This window comes from Poecilia formosa, unplaced genomic scaffold, assembly GCF_000485575.1.
Source record: "Poecilia formosa unplaced genomic scaffold, Poecilia_formosa-5.1.2 Scaffold68, whole genome shotgun sequence".
NCBI classification, from domain to species: Eukaryota; Metazoa; Chordata; class Actinopteri; order Cyprinodontiformes; family Poeciliidae; genus Poecilia; species Poecilia formosa.
The window spans coordinates 1,808,159-1,832,975 of record NW_006800007.1 but is presented as its reverse complement, the minus strand read 5'-3'; the positions used below and the strand labels follow the sequence as shown (position 1 = coordinate 1,832,975).

The following is a 24,817-nucleotide window of genomic DNA, read 5'->3' as shown; positions in this document are numbered from 1 at the left end:
CTTGTCTCAAGTTATCTCAGAAAAATATGTTGAAAATGTTTCAGTTTTTGGACCCATAGCTCCTGTTATAATGTAGGCTAGTGAAGACATGATAGTCAGGCTTGGTCCATCGGATTGACCAATCAAAGAACCTTTCAACCATTTAGACAATAGGGCTGTGTAATAATATCGATTTTGCGATATATATCGATATTTTCTTTCCTAGAAGAAAATCGATATCCATCCGCAAGTATCCTAACATCCAACTGTCACCTTGCTCACTCACTGCTTGCTTCGCCGGGAGAGTGATTAGGACTTCAGGCTTAGAGTGATTCCTTCAGATGTTAAGTGTCAAGGTTAAAAAGGTATCAAACTATTCAGAGCAGGGTACTTGGTGCACTTTATTTACTTTACAAATGCACATAAGCTACGGTTTGTACTGTTTCAATTAAAAGAAACATGTTTTCTCACCACTTCTTTGATTCATTTTGTCCAGCTGCCGACTTTAAGTCTGTGTCCATGTCCAACCAGAGCCAGGTATTGTGTAGTTGGTGCTTTTAATCAATTTTCAGTTAAATTAATTCAGTCCAACTTTATAACAGTCACAAAATGTCATCAAAATCACTCTGTGCCTCTAAAATCTTTCAGAAAATCGCAAAAGTGTATTGAACTGTATCGTTTGCTGAATATCGCAGTATATATCGTATTGTGAGCAGAATATTGTGTATCGTATCATATTGTGAGATTATTGTATCACTACAGCCCTAGTAGACAACAGAAGACATCTTTCTTTGGACATCTTTTCTCTTATTACCTTCCAACCCCAATCTCAGTACATCGAACAACAACAAAGGATTTTATTTCATTTTGGAAATAAAATATAAGCCCAAAGATAAGAAAAATTCATTTTTCTTTGGGCAAAACACAAAGAAAAAGGAGGCTAGTGAAGACATGATAGTCAGGCTTGGTCCATCGGATTGACCAATCAAAGAACCTTTCAACCATGTAGACAATAGGGCTGTGTAATAATATTTATTTTGCGATATATATCGATATCGAAAATATATATATATGTCAAATATCTGGCATCACCATATTTGGCATTTCCCAACACATAAATCTTATGTTCAACACAGGTTTTTTGCACATTTTCCATATCTGGTGTTCAAGTTGTGGCCTCAACCATCTTTAAATCATGCTAGGATACGTGCCTTTCCTTGTTTGAGTGCCAGTGTAAGAGTACTGCTAACATGTATACTCCAACCACAACAAGACATGAACACACACCTAAGATTAACGATACAGTAACGAATTAGCATAACAGTCATGTCTGGACTGTGGGAGGAAGCTGGAGTACCAGGTGAGAACCCACACATGCACAGGGAGAGCATGCAAACTCCAATCAGAAAGCCTCCAGAACTGGATTCAAATAGCTTTTTGCTACAAGGCAATAATGCTACCAACTGTGGCAGTGCGCCAAATTTAAATTTGCCTGGAATATTTTTCAGCCAAGAGTTTGTAGAGATCAAATAAATGCTTTTCAAAGCCCAGACCTAACTAGACAAATCAGGTGAATAAAATAAAGCAGCGATAGCAGTTTGGAAAGGAAACTCTAATTACTATTTCTTTTGTTTCCCGCTCTTTAAATTTTCTTGCTGGAACATTTGTGTGTGATTACTTTGAGCCCTGAATTACTCAGCATTTTTTCTTTTTCGCAAATGCTCAAAATTCAGTTGAAAAATTCATAAAAACAATTTACGATAACATATAACCAATTATGATTAGGTCACAGTTTTGCATTAAAGCCTTTACAAATACTGAGCACCAAATCCGATAAAGTGGGTCAATGCATAGTGGAGGTCAATGATCGCACTGAAATAAGCCTGACATTAATGTTTAATTTATATGATTCTCCAGGATATGAAATCTTACTGATAAGCTAAAGCAAATTAAGTGGCTGAAAGGAGGGTCATGAGCAGCTTGGTATTTAAGATCCAGGCTTTGAGTGGGAGCATCTTAGAAACCAATTACCAGACAAGAAATAGATCATTATTTTTTCTCAGAGGGTTGTGGGGTGTGTGGGGTGGGGGCAAAGGTGGTTGCTAAAAGGAAAGGAGGGCTTTCTAGATTGAGGAGAGAAACCACAATAAAGACATAATCATCTACCCTCAACTTTTCCTATCCAACTTTCAGATTTTAATTTGCCATCTGTGAAGTGGTACCTAATTTACTTTCGCCTCATCCCTTCAATGCACCATTGTTGCCGGAGCTGAGATTCAGAGCTTCCTCTCTTAGCTCACCTCGGCGTGAAATTGGTTTAATGAAGCTGAAAGGTATGGAGCTCTCACAACACTGTGGATTCCTGTGACACTGCTTGATCCACCCACCCCTCCTCTCCACGCCAGCCCCAGCTTCAACGCGGCTCTCCGCGCACTCGCTCATATTATGCTGCGATTCATAACACAGCCACAAAAGATCCCTATCTCGCGCATTACATCAGAGCATATTTCTGTCCCTCCGAGACTCCAGAAACTCGGGTAAATACTGATACGGGGGGGGGGAAAAAAAACAGTGGCTTATGTGGCGTGTTTCAGGCACTTCCTGCATTCGAAATGAATCTTTCACGTGGAATAATTTGTGTGTGTGTGTGTGTGTTAAAGTGAAAGAGAAAGAATAACTGAAATAAAACGCCAACAAATCAGAGAAACTAGAGATATTGGACAGAATATAATCAGAGAGTAACCTCACCCGTTTTTCCCACCTCTTCCAATCTGACCCTGTGAAAGGTGCTCTCGTGTTACCTGTCATCCTGGGTGTGTCTTCTAATGAGAATGGGAAGGAAGTCCTGTGGGATTATGGTGTGTGTTAGTTACATTAATATGATCCCCTCAACTCATATCGCTTACTTCTACTCGCCCTCCTTTAGGACAATCGAATGGAAATGCATCCGTAACCGAATATTCCAGCTTCTACCACTTCTTTCTGAACTGAGACCCAGTTTGGAGCTGATTTCTACCCAAAAAATGCATAAAGAGGGGGGAAAAGAAGGTCACATTCAAGTTTAAAGGGCATGAGGTGGATAGGATTTTAAAAGTGAACTTCAATGTAAGAGAAAGGGAAGGACAGCGCTCTCCAGTTACAAATGTGAGTTTTTCACATTCTGTCATCAATCACAAACAGACCAACACAAAGTAGAACATAAATATGAAGTGGAAGGAAAAAGATTCATCTCTCAGGTCTGGCCTTTATAAGAGACATAAAGAGAGGGAGACGTTTTGTCACATGCAGGAGAAAAAACAAAGTGGAAGAAAGTTACCTGGTCAGAAGAGACAGAGCTCTAACTACGTGCGTCATTCCCACAGTGAAGCATGATGGTGGCAGCATCATGCAGCAGAGAAAGGAAAGTGGATCAGAATTAGTTGGAGCTAAATTTAGCTCAATTGTGGGGAAAAAAAAAAACTTGTTACAGCGGCAACAGACGAACTATAGAGCAGAGTTTTACATCAGAACAACAGCCTGAAACAAACAGTCAGCGCTGTGATGTTATGTAAAATGAATCCATATGGTCCAGTCAAAGTTCAGGGCTAAATCCAGTAAAGAATCTGTAGCGAGACCTTACAGCTCATCAACTAATATGACTGATCTTTATCAAATTCATATTTCACAAAGAAAAATTAGCAAAAATGTCTTTGCATGTGTAAAACTGGTTTGGACAAAAAAGATGTGGAGCTGTAATTTAAGAAAAACGGTTCTCCCATCTTATTGCTTTGCAGGGACTGAAAATAAACACAAACCACACTTATTATTGCTTGGAAAAATATTTGCAAAATACTCTTACTTATTCTTCCACTTTACAATTATCTGCCCCTTTGTGTGGATCTCCTGCATAAAATTTCAATAAAGTGATAAGGTAACAACGACAAACCATGCAGGGAGCATGGATACTTTAGGAAGGTGCAGTATTTTCTTGCAGAACAGGTTCAGCAGATTTTAATTCTGTCCTTCAACAACAAACTACACTGGCTCTGAAATATTTTTAGAGGTTCTAATTATCTGCATGTTATGAAAGAGGAAATGAGTAAAATACCTTCCCAACATGATTGCTCCAGAATTTAGTACAAAAATATCCTTAGCAAGATAAAAAGGAATGTCATTCATTTCCTCAGCGGAAGACTGAAACCTGGGAATACATGTCCTCAATTTTAGTTTACGTCATTCATTTTGAGTGCAAATTGCACTGGAAGTAGGTTGGGATGATGAAATGCTCACTTTTTAATAAATAACTGAACAGTTCATTTAATTTACTCAAAACACCAACTGAGACTGACTGTTTTACACATATCTAAATCAACTTACAAACCAATTTAACATCTCATTTAATTGTATAACAATCTTAATATCTGAGATTGTGCGAAACAAAGAGATCACCTAAACTGATTGCACAATGCAGAGCAACACTTTTATAAGCAGCATTACACGAGGAGATGAGAGGAAAGAAAGAGGATGAGCAGATTTAAAGTCTTTCAGGAACGGAGGACAGGGACAGGTCTGCCGCACAAAGGTCCCTTTACACTGTAATGACACGGCTGTTAGGCTGAACTTTGGCCGGCGTATGTCAAAAAGAATGAGCACTTTCGCCTCTGTGGCACTCAGGCCACAGCTCTGCTGTTTGTCTTTGAAATGCCATTGTGGGTGAGGCCTCTAGTGTACGCACAATGTGCCTGTTACAACTTTCCATTCACCGTGGGATTCTGAAACCCACAAAGGAACGCCAAATTATCATCCTGCGATTTTGTGCAATTTTGAATGAGCAACCGTCATCTAGTCAGAGTTGGCAAATGATTTCTTCTAGACTCGCTCTTGTTTCCTGTGATTTCAGAGCCGGCAAGGCCCATTTAGAAACAACATGAAGGTGGTTATGCACAACAGCAGCCAAGTGAGAGATCTCTGTGCTTTTTCTTTTTTCCTTTGTTCTGAAGTAAAATATCTGGTCCGCAGGGGATTCAGATGAGAAAATGACAGCCACAGGGGTGCTATCTTTTACAGGTAATTACTCAATTATATGTAAACACTGTTGCAGGAGAAACAGTACAGTGGAGTGGGTCACACACACTGCTGAATAATCCACAAGAACCTGGAATCTCAAAGAAAAGAAGCATTTGAAAATGGAAAAACTAAGATAAATAGAAAATTTAATAATGCACATCCTGATCATTTTTAAAATAAAAGTATAAATTAATATTATTAAACCAAATCTGATCCCCTAACCTCACTTTTTTTTTTATGACAGACTGAGCACAGCCTCTTTAATCCCCTCACATTAACAGTACTGTTGTGCAGCCACTAGTGGGCGCTATCAAACAGAAAGGGACCCAAGGATTCCCCTGCAGGCTCCAATCCGAGGGGAGAAAAAAGTCTTGTTTGAACAGTGTTGGGAACCAACAGTGATTTTATAGGTTTGTTTAAAACACAGGTTAAGCCTTTGGACAGCCAGGTAGTTAAGCAGATGACTGTAAAGAGGCTGGGTGTTAGGTTACATTGATGCAGGCTAAAAGGATGAGTCTGCAAACATTTAGGCAGGCCTGACAGAGCAGATGAGATATAATACGTGTCCCGAAATACTGAGCTGTCACCCAACTGACTCAGGGAAGCAGAGGAGACAGATTAGAGGTTTTTAACCCCTCGGGTTTGAACTCTTTCTATTTTAGGTTTCTGCCTCCTACCTGCAGCATGAAACCACACACTTAAACGCACACTTAATCAGGGATGGAAGCTACACATGGTGAAGCACGCTTGTGGTCAGCGGCTCTCCCTGTGGTCCTGCTATGACCACAGTTACACACACGCCGAGTAAAACCCTTCTTCCCCACCGGAGCGGCCCCGCAGGCCTTCCAACCATCGCCTGAGACAGCCTGTCATGAGGAATTAGAGGGAAGGAAGGAGGTTTCCTGAAGATTTACAGGCTTTAAGTTCCTGATACCGTCACCCTGAAAGAGCGGCAGGCCCTGCGGCTATTAGCAACAACAGCAGCCGCCTCCAACCGAGACGACAACACAACGCCACCCAACCGATGGAATACATTTTAGGGTTTTTCACACCTGATAGTCCGGAAGACGCAATTTGTTTGCAACATTTGTTACATTTTCAGTTTGGTTTCACTGTGTCAAACAAACCGAACCCAAAGAAAACCCTGTTCCCTCCATCACCTGTGGTGGTGCTGATCCAAGAACCACTGAAGGAAACAACATAAAAATCTCTAAAGAACACATGAGAGCTTCTTCCTTCTTCATGAAATGTAAATAAAGATGGAGTAGAATCAGATTTTACTGGATATAGGAGTTCTTATTTGAGTCTTATCTCTCATTAGCGCTAGACTCTTGCATTTGTTTTGGTTGTATTTACCCAGAATGCCCTGAGCTAGAGCTTGGTTCCTGCTTTTGGAGCGGTCTCTAGTCCACTTTCATCCACATATTTATTTGAACCATACCAGAGTTCACTTCAATTGAAACGAGAACAAGGTTTCTAGGCGGGCCAGAGTTTCCATCAGATGTCAATTGCACATTCACACCTTCCCAAACTAACCAGACTTTCTAGACAAACGGATGAGAGCTTAAGCTGGGCTGTTGTGAATATATCCATGAAGAGTAAAAATCCAACTTATAATCAAATGTTTTTTTCAGTTTGCCTTAGCCTTTCAGTTTCTTCAGTTTTTTTCTGTCTGCAGTCATTGTGTAAACTAACATGTCACTTAAAGGGGTGACCTTCTCTGATATAATTGTGTACTGTAAAATGAATTTGTCATCTGCACGTTGCTTTCTAAACATTTGTCTGAATGTTCTTTGCATAGATTAGGTACACACTGCTTGAAAATGACTTGAATGCTGCTTTGCGTTTGTATTCAGAAATTTCAAGTTTCAAACTGGGGAAAAAAAAATCGAAGACCAACTGAAGTTACAATTCCAACATGGAAACTTAAAGACTCTCATGCAACTCAGAGTTTAGTAACCAATGTGGCTTCTGTGCGCATTAAAACACCAAAATATTCACTTATAATGCTATGTATAACACTAAAGCAGTGTTATACATAGCATAGCGACCTGGTCACTTTGAGCAAGAGTCAGAAAATCCTGTTGTCCTTATGTTAATAATACAACTGTCCTCCACAAATTAACTGTGAAGAGCCACACTTTCGGGTTCAAGGTGAAACCACTCCTGAACGCGGTCTGACCTGAAGAATCGAGAACTCCCTCAAACACAACTTGTCTGACAACTTGGAGTAGTTGTCACAGGAGAGTTTCAACGTTTAAACACAAAGGCCCATTTCATATTTGCCGACAAACATCTTAAAGATCTCTTGAGAAAAACTTTTGGGGAAATATTCTGTGCACTAATTACAGAGTATGGACCCTGTTACTTTGAAGTTAACGCAGCATTTCCGAAAGCTACTGTGACGGGGTTCTCTTATGCTTGGACAAACAAAAAAATGACTGCCCAAGGCCAGAGATCACTTTAGTGAAATTTATTCAGTTCTTCAAGTGAGCAAAAAGGTGGCAGATGAAGAATATATATACAGGGACATCCAGGCAGGTTAAAGCAGACAAAACAACAGAACCTTCAAGGTAAGAGTCCATCACCTTCGCTGTGATCTGGCAGGAGTCTAGCCACAGACTGCCTCCCTGTGGCGCAGAGCCCTGCTTTTAAAGCCACAGGCTCCGCCCACAGAAAGACCAATCAAGCAAACAAAACAATTAAACAATTACTTCTAACTCAAATGAACTCTTAAAGGATATAAAACAAATTATAATAATAAGGAAAATAAATAAACTTGTAATCAAAAATACAATAATCAATTTAATAGAGAACACTCAGCATGCTCCGATGACGTCATTACGTCATCACATGACTCCTGGTGCGCCACAACCGGAAATAACCCTGCTTGAAAACAAAAAACCGGGAAAATGTTTGGAAGTGAAAACGGGTTAGGATGGATGCAAACTGAAGCAGGAACACCGTGTGTGCACCCACGATGAACCGCATCAGTTTAACCTGTAACAGAGTTAGCGATTGTGTGTGGGCATGTTGACACAGACTCATAATTAAGTCCTGGCTCGTGACGGCTCCTCCGTCACAGCTACACACCACAGTGAAACATGGTGGTTGTTGTGTGATGGTCTGGGGTTAATTTGCTTCTTCGGTACCTGGACGACTTGCAAGTACTAATAGAACCAATAGAGTTGGACCATTAGTTTGTGACTTGGACCTAAAGCGCTCCGAGTCATTCAACAAGATGACAATCTGAGGCACACCTCTACCTCTAACTGGCTAAAAAAATAAAAATACAGGATTTGAAGAGGCCTATTCAAAGTCAAGTTATAAATCCGAAAGCCCTTCACAGTAAATAAAAAGAATTATTGCCAGTCTTTGCCAAACACTTGAAGACAGTTGTTGCCACCAAGACTAGAAAGGCTCATTACTAGCTTCAGGGGGCAGTTCATTTGGTTGGGATAAATTCATAATTTAAAAAAGATTTTAGTATTTTTACTCAAGTAATCTTTGAACATGTGAGTGTGACAAAAAAAAGTGAAAACAGGAAAAATTTGTAAGGGGCCAAAACTCAATTTGTAAGACTGTGTACTGTTGGTATTGATCATAATATTGTGATACCTGACAGAAGAAGTGAATTGCAGATTATATCTTCACCTGTTAAAAGGTGGCAAATTAGCAGCTAGTTACTAAGCTGTCTTCAAAGTTAATGGAAGAGAAAATCAGCTAAAGATATTTGTTTTACCCTCTTTGTGGATTTTTCTGTGTAACATAACTCCTAATTATTCTTGGAAAATCTGCCTATTTGTGGATTTTTTTTCTAAAATATTTGAAAGAAAATGCAGCTTGGAAAGCTGAAATGCCTAGGAGCAATGACACTTGACAAGCTACATGACATTTGAATGATTGGCTGCTCCCTCCAACACAGAGACTAATACAAGCTTGTGCATTTTCCACAGTGCACTGCAGTATGTTTGGTGTTTGAACTATTAAAACAAAACAGTTAGAAGCATTTTTATTGGAGTATTAGGTGTCCGTGGATGCCAACTATTTGTGGGCAGCTGTGGTCCCTAACCCCCGCGAATACCAGCAATCCACCGTACCCTATAAAAATGAAAGAAATGGTAGTGAACTGTTGACAGGGTCACTGGCAGCCAAGGCTCTTTGAAGCAGGTTAGAAGCAAATACTGTCCACTGCTCTTGTTCGGTTTCTGAAAGCACTAAAATGGACATCAGACTATCGGAACCGGACCACAGAGCAATGGAAGAAGGCAGAGCAATCTGCAGAACTAAAGCAGCAATGTTATGTAAAGTCCTTTTTGTTTTTTAGCTTTGCATCATGTCATAAAGCTATTCGGTCATCAAAAACATACTTGGAGTGTTGCCATGATTCTGTCACACATGTCTGAGAAATCCTTTAATCTCCATAACAACCATTCGGCTGTGCAAAACTCCTGGTTGGAACCTGGCTCTGCCTTCTAGGCACAGCTTCTCCTCAGAGTTGCAGTTTCCAAACTTCCAAACCTCCATCTTACAGACCATCTCACCCCCATGTCTGCCCCAGTCAGCTCCTTCAGACTAGCCAGCAACAATTAGCAAACACCAAGTGGAACTGTACAGCTGCTGATGATTATATGGGCTACTTCGCAGTCCAACGCTGATAAAAACGTTGTTAAAGGGGAGGAGTGATGTTGTGATGACTTCCTGAAGGCAGACTTTCAGAAAGAGCAGGATGTCACTTAGAGAAGCACATGGTACCAGGAAGCAGAGCGATGCTTTGGGCAATGTTCCAGCACTGTGTTGTTGCAAACTATCTGCATCCTTTCATAACAACTGATCACTTTGACCTCTTTCAAGAGGAAGATGCACCATAACACAAGACAAAAATGGTTTGAAGAGCAAAACATTGAGCCTGGGGTCTTGACTTGGCTTTCCTCTGGTTATGCTTAACAAATAAGTTTGATCAGTGGTTGCCCATTTAATAGCTTATGGGACTTTAGCAATCTGCTGCTAACATCCCACTTCTAGATACCAAAACACACCTTCAGGGCTATAAATGAGTCCATACCTAAGGAGGTCAGGAGAAGTTTTGGCAGTAAAAATCAAGCCCATAAACTTTTAGGTCATAATGTCATGCATGTCTAATGTATCTGCCATGCCGGTTTTATAAAAAGCTTATGCAAACTCTTAAAACCTGAACATTTTCATGATTAAAAACATGAAGATGTTTTTAAACTACTCACAAAGGTATGAGTTTTTCTACAAACAAGCATTTCTGCCAAGTACTTAAGTCATAATCTGCAGTGTGTAGTATTATGGCTGAATTTTCCGTGTTCTGCATTTTTTTTTTTTTTTTGACAGACCTTGTGTGACAACCTTCTGTGGCCACTCCTCATTCCAGTTAGCTTCTCCCCGGATCAACCAGGTAAATAGTAGGCGGCTTAATCTCCCTGTCAGCCTTCGTTTGCTTCCACTTTCTCCCACTGTCTACCACTTTTTTTTATATAAAGACTGATAAATATTTCTCCTTTTCTTCCACTTCCTCAAACCGATGAAATTAGCTGATATGACACAGCCATGAGTATTTTTGTGTGACGTTTGGACTGCTTTTAGCTGCACTGTGCCTTGATAAAAGGCATCATGGTTGGCCAAACACATGCACACAACCTGACTCATGCACATGTCATGAAAATAACCACAGGATTAAAATCTCTACTGAATTATATGGCAACTGACAGCTCAAAATCGTCAACACTTAACCTTTGATGGTCTGACTTTGTTACTGAATGTTATTTTAAGCATTTAAGAACTAGTTTTTTGACATTTGGAGTTTTGATTTAAGAAAAAATAAACATCTGGATGTGAGCTAACATCTGGATCTATGGGACTCATTCACAGCACAATGAAGCTGCATAAAAAGACCGTCAGATACAAAAAAGCCAAATCCATCATTTTTACATATCTAGCAGAGGGGCCTCATGTTCCGTAGATGGGCTTACACCCTGAACAGGTATGTGCTATGCAATTACAAGACTAGCTCAGAGCATGCAATTATCAGTCGGTGCTGTAGCATTAAGTGCGGGGGCAGCGGTGAAAACAACTTTAAAGAGAGGCGGAGAGTTTCAGGTGTCGAGATTTACCTCACCTGACTAATTTTTCTCCCTTATAATCTAGCCAAATGTCCTCAGCAATGAGGGCAGACCCACTGCGTGGCCTGGGCTGCAGTGGGTGTGACCCTGCATGGGAGAATGTGTGTAGGTGTGTTTACCGTTTTAAAAATAGGGCATGCCTGACAGACAACCGACAAATCAAAAGTGTATGTTTATGTTGTCTCTCAAGAGGGACCGTGTGAATGCTGCTATGATCGTGACTGAGTCTGCACATGCGGTATGAGGCCGTGCGACAGCGTCGTCATCAGAGATAGACAGGGCGCAGAACTGATAAGCGCGTCAAAGACTGATTGCATATTTCTGAGGAGGTGCAAGTGAGTTCAGTGCTTTTCCAATATGAAAAAAAAAAACACCAATAGGAGATTCACGTTCATCCCGACTTGTACATATGGAAGTGTGTGTGTGAGTGTTTGCATATATGCGTGTGTGTACAGCCATGTCTGCAGGGTGAGGTGGAGGCCAAGGCTTTGGCAGCAGGTCTGGCACGTATTTCAGGCCCAAACCTGCATGGAAGAGAGGGGAAAAACTAAAGAGGCAGAAAGCAAATAGGTGTGAGACTATCTGCCTTCATATATGACAAGCTTCACTTATTCCTCACCATCATTATAAGCTCCTCACACTGTTGAAGCAGCTTAACACTGTCTCTGGATTTATTTTACAGTCATTACAGGAGCAAATCAGCAACGGACAAAACATGTATTAACTTCATGCAATCAGGATACACAAACTTTAATCTCCAGTTAAATCTTTGCACACCTTAATTTGTTGTTTGTATCTTGCTGGGTGGTCACAGTTTCCACTTGTTACACTTATATTATGTTCTCTCCCTCTTGTTTTGAGTTAAGATTCGTATCTGAACATCTCCTCCACCAGCTTGCAGGCAGCAGGCATGTGGGGCATACTTGTTTTTGCTTCACCATGTCAGCCAGGCGCATCGTGGCTGATGAATTCATTGTATTTCAGTAGTCACGCATTCCAGGAATGCGTTTAAAGTCTATTCGCGGTGCTCATATAGTTTGTCTCTCGTGCAGCTGTCCACACAGTTTGGCTTTTTTATTTTGATTTCGGCTTCCTGAGGTTTAGTTGGTTTGGGTGTCACTTTATTAAACATCATTGGAATAGGAAGTACTTAGATCCTTTGTTTAAGCAAAGGAAAGTTGCCTTTCTGTTGCAATTAAGATAGAGCCAAAAAAAACTGTTTGTGTGGAATTAAGCAGAAGTCCTCAGTGCATAAAATTATATCCCCTGGCTTTAATATGATAACATATTGCTTTTGCAGTACAAAGCTTTTGTAGTTGGGTTTTGACTGTAGCTAAATCTTAAAAATCAGGAAACCTCTGTCAGAATGTTTTGAAACAAATGAATTGCTGATTGAAAAGTTTGCATACTCTCACTATGTGCATAAATATATTCAGCAAATTAGTTCAAGAAGTAAAATTGTACAGATTTGACATAAATAAGGTGCTATATTTCAAGTGTTTATTTCCGCCACTTTTAATGATTATGGTTTACAGTTGATCAAAACCCTACATGCCTCTTAAGAACAGTGATATTACTGTCTTTAAAGCAGCTACTGATACTTTTGTATGCATGAGCAGGTACCAGCTGTAAACTGAAATGAGCATCTCAATAAAGCTTATCATTGTAAAGTAGAGCTGAATTAGAGTTGATTTTGATTAGAAGTAAATGGAATACCGATCATCATATTTCATCAACATCAAACACGTTGAACAAATTACAATTGTGTTGCTTTTACATGTTTGGCTAAGCTTTAGAAGCTGCTGGTGTTGTACTGGTGCAGCGCCAGCAGTTAAAGACATTTATGTTTGTGTTTTAGAAATTAAAAGTTTTAAGTCAATTCAGCACTATTTTTCTGTATTGGATCAGTATCGGCTGGTACTAAACCTCAGATATCGGTATCGGAAGTGAAAAAAGTGGATTGGTGCATCTCTACTACAAATAAAAGTAGTAGAGATGCTACTTTTATTTGTAGTAGATACAAATAAAAGTAGTTTAATATCCAACCAAAGGGTTGGATATTAAAATATCCAACCCTTTGGTTGGATATTTTAATCAGCAAGCAAATTAAAATACACTCTACCATATCTGGTCGACAAATATCCAACCAAAATGATACCAAAAGCTTGTTGATATCTGAAACTTGTGTCTCTCCAACTTGCTGTGGATATTTAGGGAAATATTCCTGAGGGTGTATGCATATTATTGAGACTATATGTATATTTCTGACCCTGTGTGGTTTCAGGAAACCTTTAAATAAAATTCAAACAATTTCACCCAATTCATGTTGCTTCAATCTGAAAAAAAAAGAACATTTCAAATAATTTACACAGCTTTACATAATGTAGACAGGTAAACTATTTCAAGAAATTACATTTAAAAAAGAAGGAAATGCTTAAATCACCCACTGTTTATAGATAAATGTGATGCAGGAAAACATAAGATTAATTAAGGAGCCCGAGAACGGAATAATAAAGACTGAATAAATGTATTCAGACTGACATGCCACCATCCTCACCAGCTGGACTTGTGGCTCCTCAATTTGGTTTATTTACAACAACAGCCATTATGAGTTGCATTTTAAATCTAGCTACGAATCCACTGAGGATACTGGCAGATAAAAGGATTTCCTTTCTAATATCCAGCTAATGCCTACACCTACACGGAAACGCTTCTGAAGAGAGGATGTGTCCCCCGAGGCAGAAAGTAAATCACTGTCCATTGTGACCACGGCATAAAAGTGGCATTACGGAGTGTATCAACTCCATAACCTCAAAGGAAATCTCTATTCAGCGGCTATAAAAGAACGCCTTTGCTCTCTATTGCTGTCGGGCCAGTTATGGAAAGAAAGGATGGATTAAGAGAGAAAACAGACAGAAGAAAAGTGGAGAGCACACAGGTGAAGTCCTATGGCGGTGGAGGTTTGCTCAGCTGTGCTGTATTCTTTTCTGCACCCCACCCTGCAACCAAAGACCGGGATATCTTTCCATTTCACTCTCCCCCACCCTCCCTCGCTCGCTGTGTCTTTCTCCCGCTTTCATATTTGCACAGGTGAGAGGACAGCCGTCCAATGAGTGTGGGTGGGAGACCTGAAAGTCAGGTTTTCCTGGCTGCCTGGTGGAAGGAGTTTACCTTCAGACTGGTGCAAAGACAGAGATTTGATCACAGGGGCCCAGCCAGTCTTTTGTCTGAGCAGACAGCAAATACACAAACATGAAAAAATAAGCAATTCAGAGCTCATTACTTGCGAAACACAGCGAAATATTAACATGTAGCAGGTGAGCTGCATGATGTTAATATAAGATTCAGAAAAGAGAGGCAGGTGGAGCAACACCGGAGTCATAATGGGTGGAGAGGTTTTGCCACCAGGGCCAAAAGTTCATAGCAAGGAAAGGTAACTCAAGCCACCACGTGCCAGAGTCTCACGTGTTTCCATCCCTGTCCTACCAGCTCGGGTTTCTGGCTCGTCCAGGCCTCTTAGGAGATGAGGACCCTACACGCAAACACCCTCCTACCCCCATCTTGATCGTCAACTTTTTGAGCCCTTTTGCCCCGCCTTCCAATACTAAACACACACTATAGGCAAACACATACATAATGCATCAACTCCATGAGTGAATTCAGCAAACACAGGAGTGCAGGTTTAATCCTGAGAAACTCCATGTTGCCTCACTATCGCAAGCAAACAAGGATTTGCACAAGTCCGAGAGGATGAGCCGATTGCGTAAATCAGAGCGGTGCCTTTCTTTTATCACGCTACAGTCTTGAAGGTTTACTCTGGGCCTTTCAAACATAAATAGCCAATGTAATGTAGCCAACGCAGCCAGAGGAACAAGTTGTAAATCATCATAATTATCATTACGCCCTAGTCAAGACAGTGTTGGTCAGATGCAAGCGGTGGGATTATCTGACATATGTACACCTGAGGGCATTCTCCCCCTTCCTCCCTCCCGTCTCCTCCTCTGCTTGTGAAATTCCACCGAGGGAAATTTATCTGATTCATATCTTCTTCAGTGAAACCTGAATCATCATTGAATAACAGAAAAAATACAGTTCAAGTTTCATTTCAACAGCCAATATGGTTGAGCTGACACCACATATTTATTTACAGTGTATAAACGACATATAAGCCTTTTTCTTCTCAATGTTTGATATTAAATCATAATAAAAAAAATCTATGCATCTATATTTGCTAAATGCTAGGATAATGAGAAAGTGAAGGTTTAAGTGTCTTCTTTATAATTTATGCATCTTTTTAGAAGCAGACCATTTTTTTAAACTCTTGGTTGTTTTTCTTTTTTTTTTTTAATAATAATTGCTATTCTTGTGTTACAAGTTCAAGCTTCCCAGCGATCCTCTGAATAAAAAGCATCAAATAAAAGTTACGCAAATGATGTTCCTTTTGTGTTGTTGAATAAACACACCTGTGCTAGCACTGTTTCTGTGAGGGCAATTCGGTTTGACTAACTGTAAACGCTGAACATGCAAAGGCATTATATTTGCATTAAAAAAGGTTTTAAAAGACTAAAAAAAGGGTCTCAGATGTTTGGGGCTTGTATCAAGTGTCTGGAAGTAATCCAAAAGTTTAAACTAAGGGATATCATTATACTCAGAACAAAGAACAAAACAATAAAAAAAATACTTTTTCATCCAGTTTGATGTGTTGCTGTCAGACCAGACATTTAAAATACCAATCTACTAAAGACTGATTCATTCAGTCTGCTACCAAGATATCACTGATTAAATGAGTTAAAGTTTAAAGTTACAGTTTAGTGTGATTTAGTGACAAATTTTTATGTTTTTGTCATTTAAAGCGTTTTGAAGTGCGTTGTTGCTGAAATGTGGGATACAGATAAACTTGACCTGACTTGACTAATAGTCAAAAAAAGATTAAAATTAATGCTGTATAAACAGCCTGAAATTAATTGAAGTTTAAGAAATGACTGTGTTTTTCAAAAAAAACTGCAGAATTTAAAACTTTTGGTATCTTTCTGCAATGAGAGAATAAAGTCAACTTCAATAAAGTTGACTTTAGTTTTATTATGCTTCTGATTACTGAAGGTGCAGAGCCTGAAATACACATGATGTCATCAGGATAAGATGACGCATGGACGATGAATATCCTTATAATGACAGGATAAGCATTTTAGTAACCCAGAATTTCCTCATTCTTTGAAAAGTGGTCTGGAGTCACCTGTTTGGCGCCGCAATAAACTTTCAAACAATAACTTTAAATATTTCTTCCAATTAACATAACCACCATGTTGTGTTTGACATAGTTTTTTACAATGTACAACTTGTAAGAATAGAATAGAATAAAATAGTTCATCATTGGCCCACAGTGGGGAAATTCTGGTGTAGCAACCTACAAGTTGGGAAGCTTGTATGTTTACACAAAAAGTGTTATTATATATATATATATATATATAAAGATTAAGAAAAAATAGCAATATTATCACCTAGAAATAATGTGAAGTTATCAGAAATATTCAAGGGATGTGCACCTGAGTAGGATTACTGTTTTATCTAAGTGTTCATAATATACTTTTAAGTTTGTGCATTAAAACAGCTCAGCAATAAACCAAAAACAGACAATTCTGTTACAGCAATAACACTTTACAACTTATGTAGAGTCACTAGATGTGCCATGAAAGTGTAACACATTTTAGAGAGTTTTTCCTGATGTGGACTTTTAGGTTATTCCTGAATTCTGGATTCAACGTGACGTTTTAGTGATAACTGTAGCTAATTTTACAGCATTTACTTTGCATTTTAAACTCTAAAATATTACTTTCACAGGAGTTATTCTTCTTACTCCACATACACAAAACACTTCAAAAACACCTCAATGATTTATAATCTCATACAATTAATGCTGACAGATAATATGACTTGCACAGTAGAAGAGTTATACATGATTTATAATTCTGAAAATATTCTGTCAATTTAAAACACTTGTCATTGTCCCTCCACAAAACAACATCAAAACACTCCTGGTAAGTAAAAAAGTTAGTTCTACCTACCCAAGAGTGGCTGTTTCTGTCCTAAGTTTCTACCCGAACTTGTTTTGGTTAAAGTGGTATTAATATGAGAATAAAGTCATAACTTTATAAGAATAAAGTTGTAATATTATGATTTTAGACACCATCCTCATACGACTTTATTCTCGTGATATAACAACTTTATTCTCACACGACTTCATTCTTTTAATTTTATATTCCTCCATAATTTCAAGGTTGCATTTTTCTTGTTTTTAGTGTGAGATCAGACTACAGCATAAAAAGACAAAACAACTACAAGGCTTTTTACACATCTTCACTAGAGATGCAATGTCCAAAGTGCAGGCTCTGTCCCTAGGTTATTGGACTGGACAAAAAAAGAAAACAACAAAAGTATTTTAATAAAATACCTAAAAATACATTTGAAAGCAAATCTACACAGAACTGGACTGACGAGTCTCACATGCTCTTCTTTCAAATGGAAAAGTGTTGAAAAGCTCTCCCTTTTATATGTTTTTTTTTTATTTTTGTCCATTATCAGACAATAAAAAATCTGTGTTACAAAAGTTAATATTTGCAGTTCCTATGCTTCTCTGAAAGTAAAAATCATCCACCAAGTCTAGTTTTCCTCTGCATTTTTGAGCCTCCCAGGAGCTTTGGATGTGGAGGTGTGAATGCTAACAAGGCCCAATCTGTGTGCCACATAAGAAAAAACAATTCATGCTAATCTGCCGCCACAGACAGGAGTCCAGTTAGGCCAATCAGGAGAAGAATCATCTGGAGTGGAGAGGTCTCACAGAAGCCCAGATCAGGACCCTGATTGCAGTGGGGTGAATTACAGCTCGAGAACGATGATGGCTGCCTGGGTCAGCGCTGATGGAGAGATTCTAACTGCACCAGCACAGACAGCTTCAACTCACCTGATGCACTGATGTGCATAAATGCATGACTTTAAATCACAAATGGGGGCATATTCACCAACAACGTCGGCAAACCTAAAAAAAAAAAAAGTTGTATTAGTCAAAAATGTGGATCCTTGCCTAGTTCACTTGGTCTTCAAAGCCTGCCCTCAGGCTGACATTTGACCCTTCGCACAACAAGTAAATCAAAACAATTCACCAAGCTACTTCCCATAAACTCAGCGCAGATAAAACGGGAAACTATCTTTGCCCTGCAGCAATGCATGTAAATGCATCAGGGGAAGGCTGATCTCTGCATGAGTGAAGGGAGGCAGAGTGGAGGAGACTTTACTAAGAGTGATTTATACGTCTTTGTGCCACAGAAACAAAAAACTTTAACAAAATGTAAAGGACCATCTGATCATCCTTTATTGTTCTTGCTCCCCATTAGCTGTGTTTAGGGCACATGAAAGAAAAAAATGAATAAAGTGGCATGAAAGCAAATAATAAAGTACTCTGATTAGACTTCACATTGTTATTTGAAGGGAATAACAAGTTATTTTCTCATCGTCTGGTCATTCTTGGTTCAGTGGTTCTAATGGCAAAGAATCTCAATGGTGGTGTGTACAAATGACCCAAGCTTCTCCAGTCTGAGCCATTATTAGTAGGGATGAATATAGAATTTGAAGTTGATGTTAATCATTTCGGTGGGGATGAACTGAGCATCTCCAGCCCGGGTTCTTGGTTCTTAGTGAGGATGAAACAAACTTCTAGATTTATGAACTGAGCATCAGGATTCTTTATAAAATTAAAAACATCACAGACAACCCTGTGCATCCACTTTATCAGACTGGAATACAACAATAGAGCGTCTTCAGTCAGAGGCTTCTTTATCTCACTGTGACACTGACTGCTACAGGAGATCCTTCTAGCCCAGCATCACCAGCGTCAGCCTGTCACAATAAGCAAATAATCACATGACAAGTCATTGGAATAATTTGTTAAATTTGATTATAAAACGTTTATTTGGCAAAACTATGACTGTTTAATAAGCAGGCCTGAAGTCTTTATTAATGAAGATGAAGAAATTGTTTTTAGTGAGATCTGAATAATAACGTAAACATTTATGTAATACTTTTGTAATTACTAAGCTGGCTTTTCACCATGCCACAACCTGTTAAGTCATATTTAATTATGTCAACCTGTCCAGGGACTGCAGGTGAAAATTAGCATTTTTGCTATAACCTGGTAACAGGCATCTCTTCTTTTAAATGGTTAAAAATGCTGTGCATTGTGGCTGTATAAATAAATAAGTATTATAAATCAAGATAAGCTTAATAATTTCCATTCTGATGATTACTGTTTAAAGAGACATCATTGTGGTCCATAATCGGTTGTGTGGTTTTAAGTCCCATTTCACTTATTGTTTTTGGTTGCTGTGTTTTATTTTGGATATTTAAAATATCTTCCACTCAAGAGTTGTGTGTTTGTCACAAAATTAAAGTAAATTAACATGCATTCATGTGCCATTACCAATATATTAGTTGAAAATGATCTCTAAAAAAACAATATTATTATTTAACGCAATAATTTTGGGGACAATTTATCATCCAGCAAACTTTGTTACTGCAACAGGCTCTAAAATTCTTTGAACTCTTGGATGAAAAAAGTTACAACAGCAGCATTTTCCTTTGCGATTAATAAAGTATTTTTGAATTTGATTAAACTGTATTGAATCTCAACCCTAAAGAACGTCAAAAGAACATATGAAGCCTGACCGGTGTAGAGAGACTGAAGATAAATCCTTTCATAAACTGGGGGGGGTGAAAAGGTGAGTTTGTGAGATAATTTAAAGAATTAGGAACACAGTAATACACATTTAAGTTAATCATACTGGCAGTAAAAGCACTGCAGCAGCAAATCATCAGATTAGATGTGCTTCTACTTGCAGTGGAATTAATAGTTAATTCAAGCTTAGTTTCCCTCATTTTAAGGTGACTGCCCTGTTGCCCCAGGTTGTTTATGGGAGCTGAGAGCCTCACAGTGACGTGCGATAGTACACAGGCGAGACTGCTCCCAGCTTCTGGAATAGACAGGCGAGTACAAGCACACGCGTGTGCCCCCTGCTCTGTCATGCTGACACGCTAAAAACATAGACACAAAGCCACATGGATGGTCCGGGTCATGTAACCGTGAAGGGATCCGTGCCAAACGAATGCTGGACATCACTGAGGAGAGATTTGCCTGTTTAAAGGGAAAAGTTTGCAGTGTTTTTCAGGACACATCACACAATCCTGGCAGTGACACATTTCAGGACAACCCTGACTAACGAGGGCCTGGAAACCATGACTACGGTTTCCAAATGGATCCTGTTTTGGTTCTTCAGGGCATGACTCATAACACCTAACCCAACACTTAATAGTTTGAAGGTTTCGTTGTTGTCGGTTCTCCTTTTCTTTTCCACGCTACTGGGAATATAAGAGCTGCTATCAGTAAGAGTGTGTACTGTACACCCAGGAGCTAATGGAGGCAACGGGGGAGGTGAGGGAAGATTTTTAGGGTGCCTCGAGTTTTGGGGGCAGAGTGGGTCTATTTAGCCCCCAGCAGATTGCCCCCTCTCTTCTTCCACCCCCCTCTCCCTCTCCTCCTCCCCTCTCCTCCCCCTGGCTTTGTGTGCCTTGAGCCCACTCCTCCCCCTTTTGTCACCCGGGCATTCCGCTTTGGTTAGCACACACAATGGGCGCTCAGTGCTCACCCTCCTGACACTGCATTCTGCCTGTGCACTAGGGAGTGGGCACGGGAGGGAGAGGAAGAGGGGTCCAGGGGGGAAGGTTAAAGGATGACAGCAACTCACCCCATGTGACCAAAATGCCATCAAGTACCAACCACCGCCCCCTGCTCTACGCCTCTTTCAAAGACCGGCGTCCAACTTCACCCATCCGTACAGATGGGCAGTAAAAGTAGAGCCAGTGGGCCTGTTGGCACGGCGAAAAACAAAAACCTCGACCTCACCAGCCAGACAAACGAACAGGTGTCTCTTATGGCTGACTGGCAATTCATTGGCTCGCTTTTCCTGCCCGAGCAGCTACATGTGTGTTCCCTTCTTTTCGCTGCTGCTGGGCACACATCCTAAGAGGAATTTTAAGACCTGGCTTCAGATCATTTTTGTCTGAGAAATAATCCCCCCTACATCGTCAACGGTAAGAGTGAATCTGGCATACTTACAGAGCCAGGCATTGCTGCTTTGTTTACCAGAGATTAGGTACTTTTCCTGGCCTGCAGCAGTTTGCCCTGCCTTTATAATGACTCCTTTTATTTTGACATGTAATGGAATAAAGTGTTTTCCAAACAGATGCACGTACAAAACCTGATAAAGGGAAGCCTCTACATATCTGGAGTGATTAAAGGAGAAATGCCCAAAGCAAATAAGCAGTAATGTTCTGCGACTGAAGCTGCAGATCTTGTATGACTTTGCACAGACTTAAAATTTAAATCCAGTATAAGGAAGCAACTAGTTGTGTGTGCGTGTGTGTGTGTGTGTGTATGCATGTGTGCATGCGTGCGTGTGTGTGTGTGTGTGTGCCAGAAGCTTAGAGGCAGGTGGGGGGTTAGTTTGGGTTTCAAAGACCCTGCTTGTTCGCCCATATTTCACACCACGGTGACATCTTAAAGCCTAGACAGGCCTGGTTGCTTCACCCTCTCTTTCACTTTCTGAGAAATAAAAGGGGGGAATTGGGATGTGAGGGAGGGGGCACTGAAATATATGCAAATGGTTCCCCAGAGGGGATACGAATTTTATGGGTTTAGAATGTAGTTCAGCCAACCTGAATAATCAAATGTGGGAACAAAAAAACAAGCCCCCATCATCCCACCATCACAGCTCCATATACCTCCAGATTAAACACATACCACCTCCCTGCAACTTTAAGGCCTCATCTCCGTTCCCTCCTGCCAGGCCTTCACATAAGAAGAGCACAGCGCATCCAAACTCTTATTAGGATCTCCTCACGGGGCAAGGCTCAGGGAGGAAAAAATTACAGGGGCTTGGGGGTGAGGACGAAGAGGAAGAAGAAGAAGAGGAGGAGGAAGAGGGGAGTGAGGAAACGAGAAGAGGGGCTAGTGTACCTGATCAGGCAGAACTGCCGGCTTCTGATTACGACACCATTTTCTCAGCGGGCTTCTCAGCCTCATCCTGCTTCTGTGAATATGGAGCACAGGGCCAGCCAATCCCCACAGCGCTCGCTCTCGTCTAATGGCAGAATTAAGACCGTTTAGAGTGATTTCCTCTGCCTTCATGGCCGCTCCCTGAAAGAGCTGAATCTTTTTTCCCTTTGCGAACATTTACAATGTGGGGGGTCTGGCATGCAACTGGTGAGAGAAAAGTTCTACATGACTGAACATAACATTACAACAGGTGGGGAAATGAAAAGAAACTCTGCAGAACATTTTAACTACATCGATGCATCCTTAAAAAAACAACTATTTATGTTTGCTTCTTGTTTTTCTTTTGTTTTCTAGCAGACTTAGCGGATTTTATGACTAGCGTCATATGGAGCGCTTTGCAAAATTGTTCGCAACTCTTGAACGTTTCCATATTTTGTCATGCTAGAATCTCCAACCTCGATGTGACACAAAATTGAGAAGAGGAAAGAAAAAGACAGTGTTGCTTTTTTTGTGTAAGGAATAAAAATATAAATCGTGGTATATATTTGCATTTAGCCCGTCTGAGTCAATGCTTTGCACAACCACCTTCGCTGCAGTTAGATGTGCAGGACTTTTGAGGTATATAGTAATCGGCAGGAAAAACTGCCAATTACTCTACAAAACAGCTCAAGCTTAGTCAGAGACAAGTCTTTGGATTATATTTGGAAAGTTGTAACGAATGCAATAAGGCAGAGGTATAACTAAATATGAGAAATAGTATAAATAATCCATAATATGGAGAATCAAAAGTTTTTGCCATCCTTTCCTGCAAAATGACTCAAGATGAGTCAGATTGGAGAAAATAATTACACACCCAAAAGGTTTGATTTGGCTCTGGCTGCATGTTTAGAGTCGCTGACCTGCTGGAAGGAGAAGCTCTGCCCCAGTTTCAACTCTTTGAAAACATCCACCAGGTTTTCTTCCTTGTCTTTAGCTCCTTCCATCATTTTATCAACTCTGACCAATAAAGTCAAATTTAAGAAAAGCAGTAATAAAGTTCTTCATTCAATAGATTCTTCCTGCTGACATGTGGGTCTCTGCGGCTACTCCAGAGTTGCTACTTATCTATGGTTTGCAGTTGTGCCAAACTGTTTCCATGTTTGGATGAAGATTTCCAAGAACTGCACTCTAGGAAATGTTCCGAGTTTGGAAGATTGTTTGATAACCAAACTCTACGTTGAACTTCTCCACAAATTTCTGGGGAAAGGAGGTAACTACAAATCCATGCCACAACTTTCAGAGACTTACTTGAAAAGAAGGATGCAAATGTGAAGTTCCACTATTTTACTTTGGTTTATTATGCAAAATCTCAATAAAATTTAATGACATTTAATACATTTAATTGGATATGAATATTTTACTAAGTAATGACAATATTGAATATCCTATCAAAAGTTATCAACAAAAACTTTTCAATCTCTTGATTCACTCATCGTTTTGATTTTCAGATTTTTTAAATAAATATTTGCTCCTCAGCACTTTCAGTTTTGTTTGGCAATGGGTGTAAAACATCCAAGGAAGCAATGGAGAAACTGAAACCAACCTAACTGGGAACAGTAAACAAAACATTTTAGTAGTGGTAGAACCAGCTACAGCAGTTCCACAGAAGTTGCAGAAACATAAATGGTTTAAAGCTAGACACTTATTTGATTTTGAGTGCCATACACATTTTTCTTGTTTCCCCATTTTGAAGTGTTTCTTAAACTTGAGAAAACAAAAATGTAGCAACTTGTGTTCTGAAAAATTTGCAGAAATGACATTTAATCGATTCTAAGTGAAAATGTCAGAGGGGAGGTTTCATCTCAAATTTCACCCCTCACCCGCACCTCCAGACCACAGGCTGGTGAAACTACCTGGTGAAACTCTGAGTCTGCTGAGCTTTATCATGCAAACTACTTCTCAGTGCATCGCCCCTAAGAACGTCTGTAAATGCCATGATGGACAAACATTGTGATGACCTGCTGAAGGAGGCACATCGGAAAGAGCAGGAGCTCCTTAAAGAGACAAAGGCCACTTACACTGCAAAGTAAAATTTCTTTTATGTTAAGTTTGACATATAAAACATTTTTATAACAACTGAAAGTAACAGTTACTTGATTATGCTATAAAATTGCACTATGTGCCTGGGAAATACATAACACCGTCCTTTAACATATAGCAGACATGAAGCCTTCACAGAATAGAATCAATTTGCTCATTTTACATATATGAGGCCCCTCTAATAGTCTGAAAGCATGAGCCATTATTATCAGACTGATTCATTATGACACAACCCCAAACAAAGTGTAAATCTGCTTAAATATGCTCTTACTATGTCAAACGGCATCACGTCAAGACCATCACTCTGAATATTAAATGGCACCATATTAAACAGCCACAGTTTGAACCTGTTGCTTTTGTGTTTCCCTTGCTGTCTAATGATCCCCCCCCCTCCGCTACTTTTCCTTCCAACCTCCAGTAGACAAATCCTTCAGCTTTATTGCCCAGACTCAAGGGCTGCAGGTGC

The 24,817-nt window shown here is 39.8% G+C and overlaps 1 long non-coding RNA gene across 3 annotated transcripts in view; it reads right to left on the bottom strand.

Annotated features, from left to right (window-relative positions):
* Positions 1 to 596: 596 nt before the first annotated feature.
* Positions 597 to 24,817, bottom strand: part of LOC103140139 (uncharacterized) — a 49,634-nt gene continuing 25,413 nt past the window's right edge. For 2 of the 3 annotated variants that reach the window (XR_001662513.1, XR_001662512.1), the window contains exons 4-5: positions 18,130 to 18,204; positions 597 to 3,320 (exon numbers count right to left, since the gene is read on the bottom strand). This is a non-coding gene — a long non-coding RNA (uncharacterized LOC103140139). The remainder of the gene's footprint in view (positions 3,321 to 18,129; positions 18,205 to 24,817) is intronic. The other variant, XR_001662514.1, reaches the window with a different exon arrangement.